The sequence below is a fragment of the Acinonyx jubatus genome, chromosome C1, assembly GCF_027475565.1.
Source record: "Acinonyx jubatus isolate Ajub_Pintada_27869175 chromosome C1, VMU_Ajub_asm_v1.0, whole genome shotgun sequence".
Lineage (NCBI taxonomy): Eukaryota > Metazoa > Chordata > Mammalia > Carnivora > Felidae > Acinonyx > Acinonyx jubatus.
The window spans coordinates 93,428,146-93,454,117 of record NC_069381.1 but is presented as its reverse complement, the minus strand read 5'-3'; the positions used below and the strand labels follow the sequence as shown (position 1 = coordinate 93,454,117).

The window sequence follows — 25,972 nt, the reverse complement described above, 5'->3', positions numbered from 1 at the left end:
ATGATGGCTCCAGGTTCTGGGTGGGGTGTACTGAAGTCGGAGGAGGGGGTCCTAAATCACAGGGTGGTTCCACCGGACCTACTCCACTCGGCTTTCCCCTCAGTTCTGAGTAAGATCCAGAGACCGGAGCCTGGGCTGGGAATGAGGGGTGGTCTGGGGTATAGTCGGGCCAAAGGAAGGCACAGAGTGTGGGGCAAGGTCGGGCACTCCCTGGCCACACTGCCAGCTTTGAAATGCCTTTTCCTGCTGAATGACTTTAGGCAAGGCTCTCGGCCTCTCTGCGCCACTTTCCTCTCTGTAAAATGCGGATAATCACCATGACTACTTCAGCGGGTCCTTACGAAGATTCAAGGAGTTGATGTTTATTGAGTGCTGTGAGCACAGGGCCTGCTTATAGGGTGCCATGTACGTGTTGGTTAAATAAATAAAGCAGAAGGAAGGGACTTGGAGCTGAGGACTGGGGAATACCAGGGTGATTTCCTTCCTGGCCTAGCCAGGGCAATGAGATAAGGGGTGTGTGGACTCTCAAGATGAAAAGAGTAATCCAAACACATGGACAGATGGCTAAAGTGCAAGCCGCAGGGATCGCAGGGGAATCTGGGGAAACCCTGGGCCAGAGATGCTGGGCTGTGCAATATTTTCAAGTTTTCTTTTTATAACTCACTTACAAAATAGCTGGGTCAGCACTTGGTACAAGTCTGGGGTCTTCTATTTTGCCGACCTAAGAGAACATTCAGTGTATAATGGAATGTCTGGCCAACAATTCTGAATCCCTTCACATAATTCATCATCCACACCCAGACACATCCAAACCCGGACACTTCCAAATCCAGAAATATTTAGTTTTGATTGTTTTGCTATACGAATAAACTTATCAACTATTTCCATTAACACTATTTTCAAAAATATGTTTTTCTAAAAAATAATATATATCTGCACAGTAAATCAAAATTTAAAGACCTGAGTAATTATTCTAGCTATATATTGCAGCCACTGTGGAAAACAGTATGGAGTTTCCTCAAAAAACTAAAAATAGAACTACCCTATGAACCAGTAATCACACTACTGGGCATCTACCCCCAAAATACTAAAACACTAATTCAAAGGGATATATGCACCCCTATTTTATTGCAGCATTATTTGCAATAGCCAAATTATGGAAGGAACCCAAGTGTCCATCAATCAATAGATGAATGGATAAAGAAGATATGGTGTGTGTGTGTGTGTGTGTGTGTGTGTGTGTGTATTATTTGGAATGGAATCCATTATTGGATTATTGTATGGAATATTACTTGGCAATCAATAAGAATGAAATCTTGCCATTTGCAACAACGTGGATGGAACTAGAGTGTATTATACTAAGTGAAATAAGTCTGAGAAAGACAAATATCATATGATTTCACACATATGTGCAATTTAAAAAATAAAACAAAATAGCAAAGGTAAAGAAAAGAGGGAGAGAGAGACAAACCAAGAAATAGACTCTGAACTATGGAGAACAAACTGATGGTTACCAGAGGGGAGGTTGATGGGGGGTTGGGTGAAATAGGGGTGAAATAGGGTTGGGTGGCTCAGTTGGTTGAGCGTCCAACTTCGGCTCAGGACATGATCTCGCAGTTTATGAGTTCAAGCCCCGCGTCGGGCTCTGTGCGGACAGCTCAGAACCTGGAGCCTGCTTCAGATTCTATGTCTCCCCCTCTCCCTCTGCCCCTCCCCCACTCACACTCTGTCTCTCTCTCCTTCAAAAATAAATAAATGTTAAAAAATTTCTTTTTAATTTAAAAAAAAACAACAAAAACAAAAATCTGAGTAATTATTCTTGTGACACATTGACAAACTTCAATCAGTTTCTTATCCATATTTTTAGCATGGCATCACAGGCATTTTTCTGAAGAATGGCGTTTTCAATATTGTGTTATTGTTTTTAATTTTTTTCATAATATTTCCTGAAATCTTTTTTGAAGTTGCTCTTCATAGTTCATTATTTTAAGATGCTGATACCATTTGTGTTAGTTTGGTAGGGCTGCCATAACGATATACCACAGATATGGCTTAAACAACAGAATTTTATCGTCTCACAGTTCTGGAGGCTAAAAGTCCAAGGTCAAGGTGACTGCCAGATTGGTTTCTTCTGAGGCCTCACCGTGGCTTGTAGACAGCTGCCTTTTCCCTGTGTCTTCACATGGTCTTCCCTGTTTGTGTGTCTCAGTCCTGATCTTCTCCTCTTATAAGGACACCAGTCATGCTGGACTGGGGTGCACCCCAGTTATCTCATGCTACCAGTCACCTCTTTAAAGGCCCCATCTCCACATAGTCACATCCTGAGGCACTTCAACATATGAATTTTAGAGGGACACAATTCAGCCCACAACACAGCTTCTACTGATTTTTGTTTGTAGGCCAGAAAATTTTTAATTGGGAACAACTCTCTCCAGATGTTCAGAGGAAAGTCTGCTCAATGGGGGTATCTTCAATTGTAATTTTTTTTCTATTCAAGTGTTTAAATATTTCAACTCAAATATTTTCACAGATGCTATTTTCTTTTTACCTCCATCCAGGGAAACTTTTTTGAAACAAATATATATCGTTTCAAGTTTATTTATTTATTTTGAGAGAGAGAATGCATGTGCTTAGCCGAGGAGGGACAGAGAGAGAGAGAGAGAGAGAGAGAGAGAGGGAGAGAGAGAGAAGCCCAAGCAGGCTCTGCATCATCAGTGCATCAGTACATTAGTACATAGCCGGATGTGAGGTTCAAATGCAAGAACCACGAGATTGTGACATGAGCCAAAATCAAGAGTTCGACACTTTACTGACTGAGCCACCAGGTGCCCCTAAGCAAATATGTTTTTAAGACAAAACTCTTAAGTTATCTCTATGACTCTTTTGAACAATTCCCCAAATTTAGATGCTGCAAGATCATAGGCCTTTTCATTCAGTTCCTTAATAATCTAATATAGTAATAAATGTATCTAATTAAAAATAGTGGCTAAAAAAATAGTAGCTCCATCAAAAGATTGAAATATTTCAATTTTTAGAATTTCACAATTGTATGTTGTATAGCATTTGAGTATCTATTTGAGTTGTTCAATGCCTTTTTCAGGGGGAAAAATCTTTTTTTTTCAAATCACCTTACTAAAACCTCAGAAGCTCAAGTGTTTTGGAGCCTCACCCATTGAATACTCTGACAAAATATTTATAACTGATTTGGAATAAAACGCAACCAAAATTTAGAGGGTTTGTGTTTTTTTTTTTTTAAGTTCAGCATCACTGTGGAACACTTCAAAGTCACTGAGAAGTAATTCTTCGATGGTCCAAACATTTCTAAAATCCAAGAGACAAAAGGCAGCAAAGAGAGAAAGCAAGTACTGCCACCCTGATGGACATTTTCTTGTATTTCAACATCAGTGTTGTAAAAAAAAAAAAACAAACAAAACAGCCATAGATCAAATAAAAATGTTTGAAAATTTGACAACTTTTATTTTGCATGATAGGATATCATGGGTTTTTTTGGACACATCAATGAGTGATTTGTGGCCTACGCCCAATCCCCAGGGTGTTTCTGTTTTGTATGTTTTTTTTTTTTAATTTAGAAAGAATATTGTTTTTACATCATGCTGTGCTCCATTAATACTTGACTTTATTATTATCACAAAAAAAATTTTATTTTCTTTCTTTTTTTTTTAACATTTATCTATTTTTGAGAGACAGAGTGTGAGCAGGGGAGGGGCAGAGAGAGAAGGAGACACAGAATTAGAAGCAGGCTCCAGGTTCTGAGCTGTCAGCACAGAGCCTGACGCAGGGCTGGAACCCACGAACCGTGAGATCATGACCTGAGCCGAAGTCAGATGCTCAATCGACTGAGCCACCCAGCTGCCCCAAAAAACATTCATTTTCAATGTTGAGCTTTAAACTGAATTTACAATAGCCTTTACAATAACGTCAGATGATTTATCTTTGACAAAATGAACCCTCAAAAGCTTTACTTTTATTTCATGAACTGGGTGAAAAAAATTCAACCATTATTACAAGTAACTTACGTGATTTTTTATTTGAAGCATCTGATGATTTTGATATGAATTTGACATTATTTAATAACTTGTGGGTTTGTTCTGCAAATAGAGCTCCTCTTTTACACATGTATAAACAAAAAACATGGAATAGAACAAAAGAGAAATTAATTTGGCACATCTATCATTAGACCTACCTAAATGAAAATTTATGCTTTATGGGGTAATACAAAAAAACACCTTTGACAATTACCTTTATTAAGTCATGGTCTTGAGGTCAAATCCTCTTAGAGTAACTAGTACTTCTGGGGGCTCCTGGGTGGCTGGTTGGTTAAGCGTCTAACTTTGGCTCAGGTCATGATCTCGCGATTCACGAGTTCGAGCAGGGCATCGGGCTCTGTGCTAACAGCTCAGAGCCTGGAGCCTGCTTCAGATTCTGTATCTCCCTCTCTGCTCCTCCCCCACTTGCGCTCACGCTCTTTCTTTTTCTCTCTCTCTCACTCTCTCTCTCAAAAAATAAACATTGAAAAAATTTTTTTAAAAAATTAGTACTTTTCAGGTAGATGCCGATCCTTGTTCAGCAGATTGGTGTCTTTTGGGTCTTATGCAATATCAAACAGCACCAGGGGGGAGAGCAAATGTCAGCTAACATCTTACGCAAGTTATACATTTGTCTGGACTTTCTTGGAAAATGGAAATCAAGTACTCAGTTTGTCCTTATATAGGCACTTTAAATTTATTTTTCTTAGATCATTGCGGACAAAAGCATTTACTTACAAAATAAAAAAGTATTATCCAATGATAAAATAACTAAGTGGCTATGGATTTATGCCACACCATAACTGACAAAGCCCGTAGCAAGAGCTTTCAGACTACTTGACAAGCTCAGTGGTAAGACTGCTTGGCTTCTGTCTCCCTATTCATATCCCACACACTCTTAACCTACAATTTCCCACATTTGCCACTGATCCCTCCACTGGCGGGGCCACCGAGGACCGTGTACATCTCTCGGGCTATGTATGGTTCAGGCCATGGCACAAGTGGCTGGTCACCAGGACCTCCCCAACCAATCCTGGAGACCAGACAGCTGTCTCTAGCCACTTCCACCTAAGCAACTGCCAATTTACCAGCAAACATCCTGCCAGTGGTCATGGCAAGAGGCTATCATTAAGCTTTGTCAGAAAGGGCCAGGAAAGGAAAACTTGCTTATCGCTAGTGAGCATTTAGATGTAACCATGTGTTCAAGTGCCTGCCGTCTGTCCGGGTTTTGTCAAAAGAGCATAACAGCAGAACCCTCCACCCCATGTCCATGGGAGCTGGTTAGTGGGGAAGTACTTCCTCTCTAGTGAGCTGCATTCTTCCTCAGCTTCTTCAGCTTGGTAACCAGCTTGAGGACAGGTAGTGGCCATGCTGTCCCCAGGACGCTGGGAGCAAGACCTCGCACCCTTGCTGTAATGTGCCTTTTCTTTGAACTTTCTTGGTGCCTTCCCCAAGGGAACTGCAGGCTACATTTGGGTGTGGTGTGACAATAAAGACAGTAATGAGGTAATTTTTTTTTAAGTGAGCTAATTTTGGAATCAGTGCTGACGGTCTTTGTTCCCGTGGAGTGCTCAGACTATCCTGATATTGCGCTCGGTCCTCAAATAACCAGTATGGCTCGTGTGGGTTTGTTGAGCCCTGGAGTTGAGACATGAGTAAACTTGCTGATGGAAGAGTTCCTGAAGGAACTCCTGGGGGGCTGTTCCACACCTTGGTGGTTCCTTCCAGGAAGGAGCAGACCCGGGGACAGTCCTGACTCAGGAGGACAGGAGGAACAGTCCTGACTCAGATGTTCCCTGCTCTGCTTGGGCCACCTTTCCCTCGTCCCTCCCCTTTTTTTCTCCGCACCCCACCAATCCTGCTGGAAGTAAGAGTTCATGGTTCCAGTTTCACCCCCAGCTCCCCTGCTTTACTCCAGTCTGGTTGCACAGTGAAGAGGTCACTGGCAGGACACTGTAATTTCATTTGACCTTTACGTGATATTCAGAGAAGTTAAGTCATTTGTCTAAGATCACCTAGCTGGTAAGGTGAAAGAGCCAGGATTCAAACCAACCTTCTCTTTCCCATGATGTCTTCCAGCAGGCACCCAGGTCCTGAGAGCTTGACCTTAAAATCTGCCCATTGGATTCCCAACTGGACCAAAGGGTCAATTAACCCATCCAATAAGCTGATCAGGCATTCCTGGGTTCTGCCGCTTACTAGTCTGTGGGCTAGGGAAGGCATTTAGCTTCTCTCTGGTTCAGTTTCCTCCACTTTAAAATGTTTTTTTTTTTTAACTGCAGTGTTCTTAACTTCATAGTGTTTGTTGTGAGGGTTACATAAATAACAAGTGAAAAGCATCCGGCATAATGCTTGACACACAGTTGTCACCCAGTAAATATGCTAAGCATTTAACTGGCACAAGATCCATTTTAGGTTAAATTGGTGGCTAGCTCATAGGATGGTGTGAGGCAAACTCCTGGGGACAGTGTCCACGATGAATCCCTTGTGGATGGCACCTCCCGGGACACGTAGAATACAGTGCTGAGGATCCGGTAAGAAAATGATGCAGAAAAAAATGACAGCAACTGCCTGTCCTGGGAAGAATGAGGCTAATAGCTCATCAGAATCAGCTGATAGCTGATACTCTTATTATCCCCATTTTGCTGATGAGAAAAGTGGGGCACAGAGAAGGTAGATAGCTTGCCCCAGGTTGCGCAGCCAGGAAGTCAGTGGCAAAGCCAAGAGGTGAACCCAGGCCGTCTGATTCCAGATTGTGCTCGTCTGCTTCTGGAGAACGTGATGATGACCAGAAGAATGAAAACACTGAACCAGTTAGAAAATCAGAGAGGTGCCCCGGTAACGTCTACCTTGTGGTAAGAAAATCTGAGCACTGGGGCAGTGTTTAGGGGTGTCTGGGCACTAAGTTCCCCCACCCCAGCAATGCTTGTCACCCTGTTCCTCAGTATGCACATCTGGTGTTTTCTCAGTCATAAGGGAATATTCAAAGTCCCTTAGAAAGAAATCCCCTAGCATCCAGCTCTCACTCCCCTTTGGATCACATGGCCGTCACCAAGCCTCTCCTCCACAGAAATTCTGCTGCTGCCACCAGTTAGAAACATGACCTTAGGTTCCCTGCGTCCCCGTTAGCTCCTTCGGCAAATTAGGCCTGTATGACCGCCTTCGGGCGCTGCGAGGATTAAATCGGTTTGTGGAAGTGTTGTTCAGAGTTTAGGTTAAAAATCATTTTCCTCAAAAACAAGAACAAAAGCAAATCATTTTTCTAGAAAGAAAGAATTAGAAGTGAGGGAATCAGGGGGAAATTTATGGTGATATTAAGGTGTCTGAACCCAGAAGGAGCCTTAGACCCAAACAGCCTTAGTCCCTGCTTTGGGCACCGTGCTTTAGAGGAAGAATTGCAAACTTTTCTATAAAGGGCCAGATATTTTAGGCTTTGCAGGCCATACCCTCTGTCTGTGGTAACTTCCCAACCCCCAAGTTCCCCACCACTAAGGAAGGAAAGCAGCCATAGGCAATATGTAAACAAATTGGGAGTAGCTGTGTTCCAAAAAAATTGTAATTACAAAAACAGGCAGTGGGCTGGATTTGACCTGGGGGGCCATAGCTGCCTATCCCTCTGCTTTTGGTGGGTCCACTCTGGTCCTCCAGCAGCTGTGCCCCCACCATGAAACAAAGACTCCTCTAAGGGCAGGCACATCCACCTGGAATTCACATCTCTCCTCTTCTACACCGTGACCCAGATACTCAGGATTCCTGCCCAAATAGCCTGGTTCCCACTTTCAGGGTCTGAATAGGCCTTTTCCTTGGTCCCATCATCCTGAGTGTGGACTCCAAAGCTGGCATACACATGTCTGGCCCAGAGGATCTTGTGTGTGTGTGTGTGTGTGTGTGTGTGTGTGTGTTGGGGGGTGGGCGTGGGGTACAGACGAAGCATGGGTGCAAAGACTGAGGTGCCCCCAAGTATGTGTGTGAAGCCTCTGCTCTGTGGGAGGCTGAAAGGGAGAAGTGGGGCGTGGCCTGTGGGCTGAGAGCCGAGGACACATGCTGCCCCAAGCTGGTGCAGAATTCTCAGGAGCCTGAGAATCCTGAATTCAAGCCTGATCTTCTAGGTTGTTGTGAAATCCTGTTTGTTAATGTAGGAGTATAAATCAGATTTTTAACAGTTAGCACTTTTAAATATTTAAACACACGATACACAAGCCTCCATTTGTACCCCAGCTCTGGGCCCCACAAATAGTAGGGACAGGATAGCCTTACACCACAGGGTCAAGATTGCACAAATGAGGCCACACTTGCTGGAACAAAATGATTTTTTTCTTCCTCGTGCCTCAGGGAACGAGCCAGCAGCTACAGGAGAGCAAAGCCAGGCCCAGTCCAAGGTCTGAGAGGAAGTGAAGGGAAGGCCTAGAGAGGGAGATTTGGAGGGCCCCGTGTAGCCTCCAAGAATCCTACACAAGAATTCCTGGAGAAGAAGCATGTGGTAAGGTCACCCTGCCTACTGTGGTATAAGTTAAGTCTGGAAACAAAAAGATATTTCAAAGCCCAAGTTAGTAACGTAAGGCCTGAATGGAGTCACTAAACCGTAGATGCTCAGAGCTGGAAGGCAGCTGCCCAGCGGTCTAGTCTAGGAGATCTCAAACTACTCTGGGTTTCAGTCCTCTCCAGCCCTCTGCTTCTCTGCTCTGACCATTTCGGCTTGGCTGGCAGGTCAGCAACAGCTCCTACCTACACAAGAGGCCATAGGACCCCCGGAACCCAAGGGTGACAAGGGCATCCAAACCACCTGCCTCTAGGGCAATAGGTAGACTTGATATGCAGGAGCATATCAGCAATGACCATGGGAACTCCTGAATGTCTGGACTAAAGTAAGATCAGCTGTGGGTGGAGGGACAGAGCATTAGTAATGATGGAGATTGCATTTCTCATCAGTCCAGCAAGTTAAGGGCATAGGATCAGATTTATTCTGATTCAGAAAATTAAAACAGACTGATGTATTTTTAAGGAAATATTGTAGTGGAGTCAGTGTTTGCTACACATGTAAAGAAAGCCCTTGACGGGGCGCCTGGGTGGCTCAGTCGGTTAAGCAGCCGACTTTGGCTCAGGTCATGATTTCATGGTCCGTGAGTTCAAGCCCCACATCGGGCTCTGTGCTGACAGCTCAGAGCCTGGAGCCTGTTTCAGATTCTGTGTCTCCCTCTCTCTGAACCTCCCCTGTTCATGCTCTGTCTCTCCCTGTCTCAAAAATAAATAAAATGTTAAAAAAAAATTAAAAAAAAAAAAGAAAGCCCTTGACTCAGACTGTGCTCAACAAATGGTAATCAAAATGACTACAGTTATTATTTCAAAAGTCTGTGGGAAACCCATCAAAAGGACAGAACCAGCGTAATCGATAAGAAAACAAGGCAGCAGGTGGCAAAGGAACATACGAATGGGAAAGTCCAACTATGTGAAGACAGTCAGTCTCCCTCAGTCTCCTGTGTCCTGCTCTTCCTAGCTCACTGCCTACTTCCAGCCCATCCTGGATTCTGTTACCTTCAGGGTCATGATAATTGTTTGCAGAACTTCTTCTTTTTTATTTTTTAAGTTATTTATCTTGAGAGAGAGGGAGAGCACAAGCAGGAGAGGGCAGAGAGAAAGAAAGAGAGAGAATCCCAAACAGGCTGTGTACCATCAACCGTGAGCCCAGTCCCATGAACCCTGAGATCATAACCTGAGCCGAAATCAAGTGTCAGATGCCCAACTTACAGAGCCACCCAGGCACCCCTGCAGACTTCCTTCTGAAACAAGTCTCATTCTGGTTCCGAGGTGTGGATTCTATCCCAAGTCGTCCACTCCGTTGTTACATTGTCTATTCTGACTCAAACCTGAATTGGAGACATTCCTTACTAGACTTTTGCTCTTTCCCAATCACACAGATAGTAGTATGTTCTAAACTCAAAGCCCCACCAAGGAAGAGGAAGAGAATATGGGTGGAGGGGTTGGGGTCTAGAAAGGAAGTGAGACTTTCAATGACTCAGTGCCCAACGAGTACTGCAAACTTCATGGAAAATCTACACTTTGCAGCGAACTGCTAGGCGCTTATAAAGGATGCCTCTGATATGCCTCGAGGAACTTGCACTCTACTTAGGGAGGCAAATATATAAATACAACAAAATATAATACTATAGGGAATGAAAGGCTAAATAGAGCATCAACCTTTAAAATGTGTAAAAGAAACTCAATTCAAAATATATGGAGTATTTATGCCAGCCACTTCATAAATATAAATATGATTTGGTTCCAGCTTTCTAATACCTTATGTCCTCAGACATACCTTACGTCCTTATGTCCTCAGAACAATAAACAAATTGTTCCTTTTTGCCCCGTACTGGAAATATGGAAAAAAAATATAATTGTAGCAAACGTGCATTGCCACCAAACCCTAAAGGATATGAAAGTATATAAAGCAAAAAATGAAAGTGACTACTCATTCTCTAAAGAAACCACTGTTAATGGTTTAGCATATAGCATTCCTAGTTTTCTTCCTTCTCTCTTCCTCTGTATACACATGCACACGCACACACACACAATTTAAGATAAACCATCGTATGTGTCATCAGTTTAGATATATTGGTTTATATGCCCTTTTAAGTGGCTACACTCTCCCACTGCTTTTAGTTGGCTCTACATTTCACAGTAACAGACAATAATGCCACGAGATGAGCTGGTATAAAAGAACAGACACTTACTATTTCTATACTACTCTAAAATGAGCTTCAGTTTTATATTCCCTCCCACAGTGTATGGAGTATGCCTGTTTCCCTCATTCTGACAAAAGTGGGTGTTATCAGTGTTTTATATCTTTTATATTAAACAACAGTGCCTTCTTATTTGAACTTCTATTAAAAGGAAAGGTTGAGCAATTATTTGTTCATATATTTATTGACCAAAGTATTGCTTCTCCCAGTTCCCCGCCCATCCCTATGGGGTTGTCCTTCTCTCTGCATTATGTAAATTGATCTTTCCTCTCTCATATTTATTTTAAAATTTACTCATTTTTTCTTCATGTTTTGTTTATATTGTCTCTGTGCAATTACAAATGTTTTCATGGAGTTCAATCTGTCAATCTTTGTTTTGTGATTTTTTTTTTTTTTTTTTTTTTTTTTTTGGAGAGGGAGCAAGGGGGTGAGCAAGGGAGGGGCAGAGAGAGAGAGGGAGAGAGAGAATCTCAAGCAGGCTTCACGCTCAGCGTGGAGCCCAAAGCAGGGATTGATCCCACAGACCATGAGATCATGACTTGAGCCAAAATTGAGTCAGGCACTTAACCGACTGAACCACCCAGGTACCCCTCTGTCAATCTTCATTTATAGCTTCCGATGTAACCCCAGGAAGGAGGACATGGGCAGGAGCTATGGAAGATGTAGGAGGAGGGAGCAAAGGATTGAATCCGAGCAGCACAGCAGTATTAATGGTGAATGGAATGGGGCGGGGTGGGGTTCTGGCAGGGATCAGGCCGGCTTCCTCTGGACAGTGAGTTTTGACAAGCGAAATATGTCAAAGACAAATACCACATGATTTCACTTATTTGTGGAATTTAAGAAACAAAACAAAAGAGCAAGGGGAAAGAGAGAGAGAGAGAGAGAGAGAGAAAGAAACCAAAACACAGACTTAACTATGAGAAACAAACTGATGGTTACCAGAAGGGAGGGAGTGGGGGGTGGGTTACTTACGAGGTGGGGATTAAGGAGGGCACTTGTGAGGAGCACAGGGTGATGCATGGAAGTGTTGAATCACTATATTGCACACCTGCAACCAATATTACACTGTTAACTAAGTGGAATTTAAATTAAAACTTTCAAAAAAGAGAGAAAGTGAGTTTTGAGATAGGCTTAGAAAGAGGGTCTGGACATTGACAAGGTGCAGAAGGAAAGTCAGAAACGTACACTGTAGCCAGTCCTCAGTGAAGTTTCGAGGGCAGAAATGGTCATCCTGGGTACTCATGGGGAACAAGAGTGACTGATGGGCCTTTAGGGGCATCATAGCAACTAAGAATCGCCACATGGGTGGAGATGTGAGGACACCCATTTTTGGTTAATAAGGGAGGATTTAAATACCAGTCCTGGGTCACCTTGATTTACAGGGGACTGGGAAGGCAAGATCTAGCTCTGTTTTAAACCCAAGGGGAGACCTGAATCCCTAAAGGTGGGGAAAACTATACTTATTAACCCAAGATTTGGTCAGAAACCATATGCTTTAGTGATTTGTCTGAGGTCAAAATTCAGAAGACTATTCTGCTAAAGGAGGAAATAAAAATGAAATATGTAACGGAGGCACTGCCACTGTCCAGACAGAAACCTGGGTCGAGGCCTGTGCCGTGCCTCAGAAGCACCCCCTGCCTGGACTGGGGGAGAGCCTGCACCGCAGGAGGCCAGGGGGAGCAGCGCCCTCTGGTGGTGGTTGGCGGGAGGCTCAAGACCTGGTAGACTCCTGGGAGGGTGCTGTCTTCCCCTTCCTCAGTCTTTTCTTGGGATAAGGATTGTCTCAGGAAAGTTGGGTGAATGGGTAGGGAGAGAGGAATGAATCTATAACCTAGCTCAGTGCGGAAATAGGTATGGACCCCAAAGCAGGAGAACACCAGGGAAAGTCAAATGGAAACATGCAGAATATGGTGGAAGAAACACTCTAAGTATGGCCAGATAGATTTTCCTTGCTTGTCCCCACACGCATGCATTCCTAAGGCCTGGCACCTCCCCAGCTTGCTTTGTGGGACCCGGTTCAGGCCTTAACTTGGTTTAAGAGAAAGGGGCTCTTTGTTCACATGCCTCTAAGCAGAGGAAGGGATGGGCTTTTTCAGCCTATGTCAGCCTGGGAACACATAGGAGGCCTGCGAAGAAAGGCCCATCTACAAGGGAAGAGAGGAGACAGCAGGTTCACAGAGACATATTTGCTCCTTGGTGGGAAGAGTACACCAGCAAGGCACCCAAAGAGCTTAAATGGAAAGACCCAGCCCAAAACGAACTAGGGAGGAACCAACAGAAAGAGATGCCCAGATGCACACCTCGTCCAAGAACCCCTTCTGCATGAGAAGTCACTCTCCAACCTGAACTAAAAGTCTCTTGTACATCCTTCTGGACTTTGTGTGTGAGACTGGACTCTTTAGTAAAGTAGTTGCATAATGGACTCTAACCCTCCCCCCCTTCCTTTGGAATGCAAGGTCTAGACTGCTTCTGGCTCCCACCATGTCATCAGGACGTGTGCTTCCGACAAAATAGGATCTCACTAAGTGATCGTTAAGTAAGCAAGTGCATGAATAAATGAATAGGTGGTCCATCTGTGTTCTTCCAGCCAGCCCCTGTACCCAGTAGGTCCATCGCTGGTAGTTCATTGTTGATAAATGGATGAATGAATGAGTGACCTCTTGGGAGCCCAGATTTGGTGGTTACTAGACTGGTGGTAGGCTGCAAGATGTTGCATAAAGGCTTGCCGGGGCTGAACCACCTGTGAGAAATTTGCTCAGATACAGGATGTGGGCTGAGAGTTCTTATGTTCCTACTTTCAAGGGTGGGTTTTGGGCACCAAAAGTGCCTCTGCTTTGCTAGTGGGGCCAGTGCGGGGGCTGCCAGAGCTGCAGAACTGAGAGCTGGGGGAGGAAGGAGGAAAGGGAGGATGTAAGCACCAGCCAGAGATGAGAAGGAAGCCACGGTCAGGGGCTCATGCTGTAGAAAATGGGGCCAGGACCCTGGAGAGAGCCTGAGATAGTCATTCATCACCTACCCATGGACCTGCCCCAACTCTTTGCAGACAGAGGCTAGAAAAGGTCTTTAAAGAGTGGGAATAATAGGGTTACCTTTCCTATGGGATCGTTTGTGGAGATTAAATGTGACTGTGTGTGTGTGAAGCATAGTGTCTGGCTCAGAATGTACACTCGATAAATTTCCAATATTATTTCCCAATACATTCTGGATGCTCACTTCAATTTTCTATCACACCGATAAAGAAGGGAGGTGGAAAGTTGTGAGGAGCCCAAACCTGTCATATCGGGGTGACCATCCTATGGAATGAGCAGCCACTGCCTAACTTTGAGGCCCTGGCTGCAGGGAACCTGGGCTGGATGGCCCCAGTGGTGGTTCCCTGAGTCACAGGTTGGCTTCAGAACAGAGGTGGAGCCAGAACGTGGGTGCAGATCATTCACCAGGAATCGTCACCTGCAAAAGGCTGGGGAGGAGGCAGGACCGGGCAGGGGGGAAGCAGAGTCCTGAGGCAATCCTGACAAAGCTTTGGCCAGCCTGGCCGAGAGCTCCAGAACAAGTGCTGTCTGCCAGAGCTGGCCTGCCTCATTCAGACTAAAATGCCTGGGCCTTTATACTCCCACCTCATTCAGTCACCTCGTAAGGGCATGACCTTGGGAAAAAGCACTATCTGCATGGGAACAGACCCTGGGAACCCCAGCAGCAGGAGCCTGTCTGCCGAGGCCCCCCTGCAAGTCCCTGGAATGAGTACTTGTGGAGCAAAGAGGCCTTTTGTGACCCTCGGCCCCTTGTCGCCTGACACACTCAGAAGCAGATGTTTTCTACCTCAGTTATTCTTAGATGAATCCCATTTGCCTAAGTGTTGCTGTTCACAACACAGTTTCGCCAGACGTGGTCTCATCCTGTTGCAGGCTGGCGAGAGGGGCCTTTGGGGGAAATCTGAAGCAGAAATCAAAGTGGGTGGTGGGGAGAACCAGAAAGCTCATCCCTCTGGCTTGTGATGGAGTGGGTCTCAGTCCTTCTAAATGGTCTGAACCACTGGGGCGTGAAAGACATTTCCCAGCTAGTCTGGGGGAGGGTATTGGAGAGGATGCTGGCTGAAGAAGTCTGTATTCTAAGGAACTGAGGGGGAGGGAGTGTTCAGAGGCGCTAAGCTGGGGAAAGGTGATACAGCTTGAGCGTGAAGATCAGCCTAAGAGCCCCAAACTCCTGGGCATTATCTTAGCTCCAGCCACAGCTTTGTTTTAGGTAAGTTATTTCCCCACTCTGAGGTTCAATTCCTCGGCCACGTGTCAATGGACTCACACTCAACTTGGTGTCCTAGGAACTGACACGGAGGCCGAAATGCACTACACATTGAAGAAGTGTTTACGACCACTTCCAGGTACGACTGAGTAACCCTCATGCCATAAACTAGAAATCTAGCTTAAATATATGGAACCACGTTTTCAGGCGGTGGGCAACACAGAGTGCGGGACGGTGAACCCTGAGGGAAGGAAAACAAGTGAGGGGAGGCCCCCTGCTACCCCAGACTTCTGCCTTGGGGCAACTCCAGACCACAACACGAAGCAGGGGAACCTGTAAAGAGGGTGGATCATCTCACTGAGCTGAGAAGGCGAAGACAGGAGTTGGAAGAGGCTGTTTGAAATTGTGCTGGAGAATACCAGAGCTAAGGGAGCGATGCAGGAACAGAGCTTCGGAAACCTGTATGGGGTTCCCTTGGATCTTCTGCTGAATGCAAAGCTGTCCCTACACAGCGTGAAACTCCAGAAGAATAGACAAAGAGCAGTTACAAAAACAGACAGATGGACAAACAAGACCACCGCCAGAGAGCTGGATACTGAACAAACACCAGAGCTCGCAAAGGGCTGGGAGGTACTTGATATAAGACTGGCCAGGGTGGAAAGTGTTTGTTGAGCAGCTAGGAAATTAAATTGGGATCTCAGAAGGCTCAATGCTCAGTAAAGGGCACATTGGGCCTCAAAGACATCTCTAGACCTTCCCGGACAAAGCTTAAACACAAACTGCAAAATGCTCAAGTCGATGTGTAAGTAAATGCGCTGCCCACAAAATCTAGACATTCGACAACATAACAGTTACAATGTTCCGTGTCCAGTGATAATTATTAGATATGCCCCAAAACAAGCAGAAAATGTGACACAGGAGGGGCGGGGGAGGGGGTGTTGGGGGGGGGGGAATCTGTCAATGGAAACAGTCCAGAAAATGACAGAGATTAACAAACAAGGGCCTTGGGGCAGCTATTGTAACTGTGCTCAAGGATGTAAAGGGAAACATGAATACAATGAAGAGAGAAACCAAGAACAAAAGGAAACTCAAGAGCCACAAAGTGACATGTTCAAAATGAAAAAGGCACTGAGTGGGCATAAAAGTAGATTCGATTTTGAGGAGGAAAATACCAGTAAACTTCAAAGCAGAGTGATGGAAACCATACAAAATAACAACAAAGCAGGAGCTGAGTCACGCAGGTGCCCTGTAGGTCACTTTAAGGATTTTGGCTTCTACTCTGGGTACCTTAGACACCACTGGAGAGTTTTGATGGCAGAGGGATACCATCTGGTGTACCTGTCAGTGGAAGCTCTCTGGTCGCTGTATTGAGAATAAGCCACAGAGGGGAAAGGCTAGACACAGGTGGTCTGTTCAGTGAATGCTGCTATATTCTGAGTGAGAGATGATGGTGCTTAATCCAGGTTAATATCAGGACAATGAGAAATGGTTGAAATCTGAGATATCTATATCTATATATAGATATATATAGGTATATAGATACATAGATATATAGATATATTTTTTTAATGTAAGCTTTAAGCCCCATATGGAGCTTGAGCTCATGACCCCAAGATTAAGTGTCGCCTGCTTTCCCAACTGAGCCAGTCAGGTACCCCTGAGATATATTTTGATCGTAGAGCAGACAGGGTTTTTTCATGCACTAGATTTATAATGAAGAGTGATATCAAGTTGTATACACTGAGCCATTACCCATTTCTTGAGAGCAAGAACTATGTATCAGTTAGGATTGCATTTAGGTATGTGTAACCAAAGGCCCAACGACCTAAACAAATGGAGGCTTATTTGTTTCACATGACTGGTGGGACCAAGGTCGGTCAGCTACTTGAGGTTACCATCAGTATCCCAGGCTCTTGCTATCTTTCTGTTAAGCCATACTTTAACAGATTTTATCTTTGCCCTCTTCTTGTGCCTCATGGTCCCAAGGTGGCTGCTGTACTGCCAGGCATATTATCAGTATTCCAGGAAAGAAAAAATAACAAAGGTACAAAAAGGACCCTGCCAGCTGAGTTTGTCCTTTTTTAACCCAAGAAAGCAAAAGCTTTCCTGGAAGCCACATCCAGCAAACTTCCCCTAATATTTCATTGGGTCATGTTGCCAACCTTAGGAGAATGAGATTACTATGTGTGGTCTAGGCAAATTGCAGTTCATTCTTTATGGCCAGAGTAGGAGGCCTTCTTTCCCTACAGTCAAAAGATTTCTGCTATTAGCTGAACAAACGAGGTTCTATTAGCAGAGTGGATGGGGCATACTTCAGGAAGAATGTTAGAAGAGTGATGGCCGATTTCTACCATCGATTGATTGGTTTTTGTAATTTTGTTTAAAAAAACAACCCTCCCCCAACCCCGTGTTTGGCAGGTATATGTAATAAACATTCCCTGCTACCATGCTGGCATGATGGCATAGTGGTTTTGAAAGACTTCATAAATAAGCTCCTGAAAGAAAGACTGGAGAGACGTGGAGGGGGAAAGGGTGGGCATGATCAGTCTTAGATTGTTTAAAAAATGGCCTGTGAGGGGAGCAGTGCACTGGAGATTCATGAAGTCTGCGAAGCAGGTAGGCCAGTCCGGCTGTGGGTTTGGCCATCTCATTCATTGTAGGTTGTGTTGAGATAAAAGGAAAGTGCAGAGGGAAGAACCGGTGGAGCCATGAAGGGAAAGAAATGCATGTTATATTAAAGCTGGGGGCAGAATTCCTTTTAGAGGACTTTTGTTGTTATTGTCAGCAAAAGCACTCGCCTGGCACTCAATTCTGAAAAGCTGGGTCCCAGGATCTGGTTCAGAGAGCAAACCATGACACAAAGAAAGCAAAATTCCTTTTTGAGTTTGGGCTGGTTGCACAAGAGGAGGGGTAAAGGGATCCCGGGGATCTGAAAGGAAAGGGGAAATTTAAGATGGATGGGAGAGAAAGTTCCATAACCGTCAGCCAATGGACATTATACCCTGTCCTTGTTTTACAGGGAAGGCGTCCTATAGCTTTCAAATGAAAGAGCCAGGGTTTAAACACAGAAATTCAAAAGCCTGAAAACAACAACAACAACAACAAAAAAAAAAAAACCCAGAACCAAACAAAAGCCTGGTGCTCCCTCTCTCCACCTGCAGCCCCACCCCAGGCAGCATGGAGGCAGTTAGTTGGTCATTCACAAACCCTCTGATCTCCATCTATGGAAAGACTTTGCGGTGAAGGCCACCTCAGTCGTGAACTCAGATGCTGGGTGCTCTGGCAGGAAGCTCTACTAACTATGACCTTGGGGAACAGGCAGTTTCCTCTGGTTAGTGCTGTGGGTGATGGTTCCACCTCCTTCCCCAAGCAAGCTGGTAAACAGCCTTAGCCCCACCTTCCACCCCCAGGTCTCCAGCAGCCCGGCTTCTGTTACTCGGGCAACTGATAAGCAGGGGGCTGGTGTCTGGGCCCCTATAGAATAAGTACCAATCTGAATATGGTTTCCTTTGGGTTTTGTTCTTCCTTGAATATTACCAAAAGAAAAAATAATGAGGAAGGCAAAAGCAAAACAAAGTGGTTTTTAATTTTACGGCCCCATTCGCCCTGGGAACCTGATGCTCATGATTTCCCACATATTCACACCTTGGTTGCTGCTCAGACCTCCCACCTCTCATGTGGTCCATCGGGTGCTGAGTATTATACCTTCGGCTTCCTCTCAGCAGCAAGCACACTAGGGAGTTCTGTTGCGTGCACCACTGTATATGTGATGTAATATTAGTTCACACACTCCACTTATTCAGAGCATTTTCACAACTGGTCTCCCCTGGTCTTCGCAAGAAGCCTCCAGGTTACGTTGGGTGTGGAAAGTCCTCTGAGAGCTGAGATGGCGCCTCTTTCGATCGGAGTTCAGGTTTGCATGGCTTAACCTGCAGCACCCAGCAGCATGTCTGGGACTCAGGAGACGCTCAGCAAAGGACAGCTGCAGAAGAGCGGTTAGAGTGACAGGTAAAGCAAGCTGAGAAGAGAAGAAGTAATGAAGTAGGCTGTGGCCCTTCTCAGCTCTTCATCAGGTCTGGAGAGGGCACCCGCTGAGGCTGAGGCTAACCCTTACCCTTGAGACGGTATCTGATTTCAAGGGTGCAGGCTCCCTCAGGGCACCCACTTTGAATGGCTCTGTTCGGTAGAGTCCGGTTTTAGAACAGGTGTCAATTTGTTACATATAGTTAAACAGACCCATGAGTACCTGTATGAGTGTTTGTGTGCATCCATACACACATCTATGTACATCATCTCTTTAAGTATGATCAAGACTTAAGATGGAATGATTTTCTCTGCAGGAGCCAAAGGGAAGAGAAGAGAGCCATCTCTGAGACCCAGATGGGAGCCCGTGGTTGTGAGGGTAATGCTAGTCCTGCCCCCCAGGCTCTCTACCCAACCACCTTTCTCTCTTCCTTCCAGGTCCCTGCCCACTGTGACCTTCCCCCACTCTTCCTCCCTTTCTTCACATGCTTGTCTTTCAAAGCCTTTCATCATTTCCTCACGATGGCCACGACTACAGTTGTTCAACTCCTTCCTGGTCTGGGCAGGGACAGAGGGGGTTGAAACACGGGGTCATGGAAGCCACACCTTGCTGGGCTTTGTTATTTGGGTGAATGTGGTCAGGACAGCTGGATGTTGGTGTCATTAATCAGTCAGTGAACAAATATTTATCATTTCCATGTTCTAGGGCTATGCTAAGTACTCACTGTTCTTTGTTGTCTCTGCTCATTAAGTGAATAAAGGGGAAACAATAGAAGATGGTTCTTCATCAGATCCCTTCATCGGGCTGAAGACAGGGGTTTGGACAGAGCCATCTAGGGCTCTGATCCTGACAGCCACTAACTAGTTGCGACAAGACTTCACCACCACCCCTACACCCCACCCCTGCCCCTGCCAGGGAGGCCAGGGACTGGAAGGCTCTCGTTCTCAAGGTGGGGATTTTCCACTGTGCCAGCAAAGGTGCCAGAGCCTGACAGGGACAGCCTGGGGCATAGGAATGCCTCGGATACAGTCTTTTCCAACTTGACCTTCTATAATTCTAAGTTATTTCTGTCAATAAGTGGCCAGAATATGGTGGTTAATAAGACAAATGGAATTCAAGCAGGCAATAAAAATATTTCACTGCAATTCAGGCAAGGAGAAGAGAGTTTTGATTCAAATTAGTCAATTAAAATTCATGTGGGAGAGGCTTGGCTGGCTCAGTTGGTGGAGCATCTGATTCTTGATCTTAGGGTTGTGAGTTCAAGCCCCACGCTGGGTGTAGAGATTACTTACAAATAAAAAAATCTTAAAAAAAATAAAATTCATGTGGACGGTACCTTGGTAAATGATAGAGGTTACCATTCGAAAAATCAAAACAGTGATAGAAGATGCACAATATTCTGAGAAAGGTATAGGACTAAGACTTTATTACCGTAAGAAGGATTCAACTTATTAATGAAGGGTTCATCTAGAATGTTCTTGGAATTATTGTGCAAGCCTTGTTTCCCCATCCAGAGTCTCAGACCAAGCCCTGATTCTGAAATGTCAGTTACTGCAGTCATGGGACTGAGATGGTTTATAAGTTTCCCTTGGTCGGATGAGAAACACATGTAGTTCAAATTGTACAAAGAAATTGTACAAAGACACAGGGTGACAATAAAGGCATGAATACAGGATCAATACCTTGATAAACTGTGTTCATTCAGGTAGAGTAATTTGTCTTTGTGATGCTGCTTTGGTTGTACTGTGTCACCTTACCACATTTAGCAGGCTGGAATGTTTGATTTACAGGACTTGTCTACCTGTTTGAAATATTTTGCTTATTAGATTTGTAAGTCTTCCCTGCCAGAAGTTGGAAGCATTGGAGAAAATCAGGTATTTAACATTTCTAATTGTAGGTAGAGATGTCTAATGATCTTTGATGATTTACAAAGCCCTCCCTGATCTTTGAGTCCCCTTCTTTCCTCCTACAATGGTGAATGGTGGGTTCATTTCCCTAGCGTGACAGAACTATATGTCTGCCTTATCTCTGGAGGTATCACTTACATCTCCATACTTCCAAGACCTGTGACACTTATTATGATGAGGCTTTGTCCCATATAGGAAACAACAAATGACAAAAACCCTCATACATAGTTGGAATTCCTCAGCAAGGAAGGTAGGGAATTTGGGGAACAATGAGAAGATTGGCCTACTCTAATCACACAGGCTATCTGTCTGAGAGCACTATGGAAGTAGGAACCTGGAGTAGTGTAATCAAGGGGTTAGGACTGTAGTTCAGTTCAACAAATATGTGTTGACCACATGTTAATGTTGTAGTCATACTGCTGGGAATTTATTCATATTTGATTTTTTAAATTTTTTTTAACATTTATTTACTATTATTGGGAGACAGAGAGACAGAGCGTGAGCATGGGAGGGCCAGAGAGAGGAGGAGATACAGAATCTGAAGCAGGCTCCAGACTCTGAGCTGTCAGCACAGAGCCCAACGCAGGGCTTGAACTCACAAACTGTGAGATCATGACCTGAACCAGAGTGGGATGCTCAACCGATTGAGCCACCCAGGCGCCCCTAGAAAGGTTTTGTAAAAAGTAAGTAGACATTGTTAAGTGAAAGAAGTCAATCTTAAAAGTCTACCTACTGCATGATTTCCATTCTATGGAATTCTGGAAAAGGCAAAACTATGAACACAATAAAAGGATCAGGGGTTTCCAGGGGTTTCACGGGAGAGAAGGAGGGATGAGTAAGTCGGTGGAGCATAGGCTTGGGAGCGGGGTTTAGGGCAGTGAAACCATTGCATATGATACTGTAATGATGAATACGTGTTACTGTACATTTGCCCAAGCCCACAGGAAGTATGGGACAAAGAGTGAACACTGATGTAAACTATAGACCTCACTTAATAATAGTGTATCAATATTGCCTTATCAATTCTAACAAATGTACTACACAAATACAAGATGTTAATAATAGGGAAAACTGTGAGGGTGAAAGTGAGGGAATATTCTCTGCACTGTACTTTCCTTTCGATTTTCGTGTACCTGACATTGCTCTAAAACTTAGTGTATTACATTTTTTAAGCAAATAGAATTTTCCAAATTCATTTTATCTCCCAGTCCTAGTTCCTGGAGATTATGAGACTTTATTTTACCAGCCAAAATGCAAGTTTCTCCTTCATGTTTCTAGACTGCTATGTGTTTCTATTCATCCCAGTACCTCTGCATTATATTTTCCCCAGAGGAATGTAAACTCTGTGAGGGCAGGGACCATGCCTAAGTCAGCTTTGGGAGATCCTGTCAGTTTTCTGCTCAGACCTCCCAATGGCTCCCCATTCCAACTGCTTTACATATATTAACTCATTTAATCCTTAGAACAGCAATCCTTAGGAAGTAGGTACCCTTCTTACTCCCACCAGATAATAAGAAAACAGAATCAGAGAGGTTAAGAAGCTTGGGCAACTGAACAAAGCTGGTAACTGGCAGATCTGGGATACCAACCCAAGGTAGTAGGACTTCAGAGTTTGCAGAAAAAGTACCAGAAAACTCCCAATTTTTTTATGCTGTAGGTCACACACATTTTTGGGTTTGTGTAATGATTTTAGGGTGCCTCAATTATGTCTTTTTAAAAATGTTTACTTTTTTTTTTGAGAGAGAGAGAGAGAGAGAGAGAGAGCACAAGGAGGGGAGGGGTAGAGAGAGAGGGGGACAGAGGATCTGAAGTGGGCTTTGCCCTGACAGAAGAGAGCCCGATGTGGGGCTCGAACTCACACACTATGATATCATGATCTGAGCTGAAGTCGGACGCTTAACTGAGTCACCCAGGCGCCCCTCAGTTATGTCTTTTTAAAAATGCAGCAATAGAATGGAAGAAAAAAGGAGAACTATCTTGCAAAGAGTAGGAGTGGTATTGTCCTGTGAAACTTCTGTAGTTTTTGTATATTACATGCGTGTATATTTGTGTTGGAAGCCATGTAAAATGTATTTAGAAAGCTCACTGCCTTAATCTGTCAAGAGAGCCATTACCTCATGTAGCAAGAGGTGCTCCCGGCTCCTGCCAGCCACACCGGGCTCCTGCCTCCTTACTCTGAGAGCACGTTGGCTTTGTTCTGTGCATGTGCTGGCTTTGCCTCCGCAGCTCTTGCCCTCCTCAAACCCAGTGATGGCCAGAGGCAGAAAAACACCATCCCTTCTAGGGAAACCCATACCAGACATCCCCAGCAGATCACTCCTCAACTAGAACAGATAATGTCCTTACCAGCCAGAGCTGGGTCACATGCCCACTATAAACGAGGCTCAAGAAAGGAGACTGGGGCTACGATGCTCAGATTCCACCCATGTGATACAACTCTGGCCAAAGGCTGCCAGCAAAGTAAAAGGCAGAATGGGTGTTAAGCAACCTCAGTAGAACCCAGGGGAACAAAACGTTTCAAGTGATTTTCTGTCTCCGTAGACATGGAAGTTTAGGGCAGACTACCCTTCGACTCATTCATTCATTTATTCACTCAAGTATTTACTGATTACCTAGTGTGTGCCTACACTGTTACCAGGCCCTGGGGACACAGAGTTAGCCAAAAGAGACACAACTGATGCCTCTTGGGGAAAACTCTAGAAAAGGAAAGTGTAGTTGAGTAGTCTCAAGGTTATCCAAATATAGAGCACAAACTCCTGTCTAAAAGGGAGAGATTTGAGACCTTCGGCTCCAGAAGCTCTTTGTTGTAATATAAAAGGTCATCTTTGTTTCCATTATTCAGATGTTCTTTACTAATCCTGGTCATTATTGCTTTTTCCTGGCGGATCTATGGGTTACTGTCCTAATCATTTGTCACAGGAGATCAGAAGCCAAGACTCCAAGATGGTTTGAAGGCTAGATAGTTGAGCTTCTGTTCACCTCAAGCCTTGAAGAGGAATTGTATGGGACTACTGATAATGTTATTCTGTACTGTAGAGCCCATACTTTGGAGATGATTTTGATTTTGTTGTTGTTCTGGTGTCTTGGCACCAAAGGACAAGATCACATCCTGTGTGGGGGTCAGCATTCTCCCCTGTGTGTAATAGACATTGTCATCGTCAATCATTCTAGATATGTGAGTATGGAGGCAGGGATGGACCCCAGGGTATTTCTATCGCAGCTAGGTCAACTGGCCCCTGCAACAGGGAAGGCAGGCAAGGAAGTGTCCAGGAGAGGACCCGTCTGCAGACCCAAGAGCAGTGATACTTCGCTTTTAAATTCCCTCTTTGGTAATATCCTTCTCGTGTCACTGAGCCTTCAGCATAGTCTTAACAAACCTTATTTCCTGATCTTAGCAATCACCTTATGGAACCAGAGATAGGGTCAATATCAGGTTGGACAGAACGGCACAGGGGAGAGCAGGAGCAGTCTGTCTTGAGGCAAATGGGCATAACTGGGGAAGGAGAAAGTAGTAGTTGGATCCCAATGACAAACTCTAATGACAAGCAACTACCCAGAATTGGTCTGCAGACCTTGTAAACACTCTTTAAGCATTTCTCAGAAATACCTGGAAACAGGATCCTGGGAAAAGACAGTATTTGTGCCATGAAAAGAGACGGAGTTGAGGCCACAGTGATTTGGGCATTATAGGGATGTGTGAAGTTTGGACATTCGGATTACCAATCTATTCTTTCCAGCGCTCACAACCACCTGCAAGATGATTGTATCATCTTAGAGGAGAGCAAGGCTCAGGGGAATGCCACCCTTAGGCTACAGGGCAAGTAAGCAGGTGGGGTTGGGTCCAACGTCAGTCTATTCCGCCATGCTACCTCCCTGGATAAAACTCACTTGGGAGCTTCCTTCCGAGACCTCCGAGAAAGAAAAGCTCATGTCATTTTCTTCCACTCCAGGGCCAGACTTTGGGAGAATAACCTGAGGAATAGGTGGGGAATGGCAACTACAGGAAGAAAAGAAGAAAAAGAAAACAAACAAACACCTTTCACTTAGAAACTGAGGTCTCTTGTTGTATCATGTAACTTCCCACTTCCTCATACAAATCAGCATCTCTTTTTTTCTCCTTCAAATAAAGTTCTCTTTTCCCTTTTGAAGCCAGTCTCATACCTAAGCCTTCTCCCTTCCTCTCAGACCTTGATCCACCTGTCACTCTCTCTCTCTCTCTCTCTCTCTTTCTCTCTCTCTCGTACATTATATCTTGTCCCTGCTTCCCATCCCTATGCATATAAATATCTTCTCATCATTCCCAGTTTCACCCACTGCTTCAAACCCATGTGTCCCTCTAACTATGCCACAATTAACTTTCCTACAGTTATCTGTACCTTCTCATTCTCAACTGGCTTATACCTCCATTTATGTCACCCTACCGTCCTGATGAGTATTTTTTAAAGTCTCTTAAAATTAAACTCCGGGCACATGGGTGGCTCAGTCATTGAGCATCTGACTCAATGATCTCAGAGTTCGTGAGTTCGAGCCCCATGTCGGGTGAGCTTGAGCCCCGAATCAGGTGAACACGAGCCCCCTTTCAGGTAAAAACATGAGTCCCACTTCGGGTGAGCCCCAAATTCTATCTATCTCTTTCTGCCCTTCACTCCCTTGTGCCCTCTCTCTCTCTCTCTCTAAGAAAAATGAAACATATAGAAACATATAGAAAAATGCATAGAACTGGACAATACAAAGAATGATCACACGGTGAACACATTTATGTATCTGCCACTATGTTAAGAATGAGGACATTCCAGCACCCAGAAGCCCTATGGTATCCTTCCAGTCATTATTTCCTCCTTCCTCCATAAATCTGCCATCATCCTGGCTTTCCATACTATATATATTAGTTTTGCTTGTTTTTAACTTTATATATTGATGGAACCTTACATTTTGTGCTCTTTCATGTCTGGTTCTTTGGCCCAACGTCACATTTGTGTGACTAGCCATGTTGTGTGCCACAGTGGTTTATTGATGTTTTTC

General features: G+C 44.5%; 1 long non-coding RNA gene across 1 annotated transcript; it reads left to right on the top strand.

Annotated features, from left to right (window-relative positions):
- Positions 1-18,611: 18,611 nt before the first annotated feature.
- LOC113599070 (uncharacterized) lies at positions 18,612-25,165 on the top strand. The gene is made up of 3 exons (XR_003419794.2): positions 18,612-19,027; positions 19,360-19,421; positions 24,901-25,165. It is a non-coding gene; the product is annotated as an uncharacterized LOC113599070 (long non-coding RNA).
- The last annotated feature ends 807 nt before the right edge of the window (positions 25,166-25,972 follow it).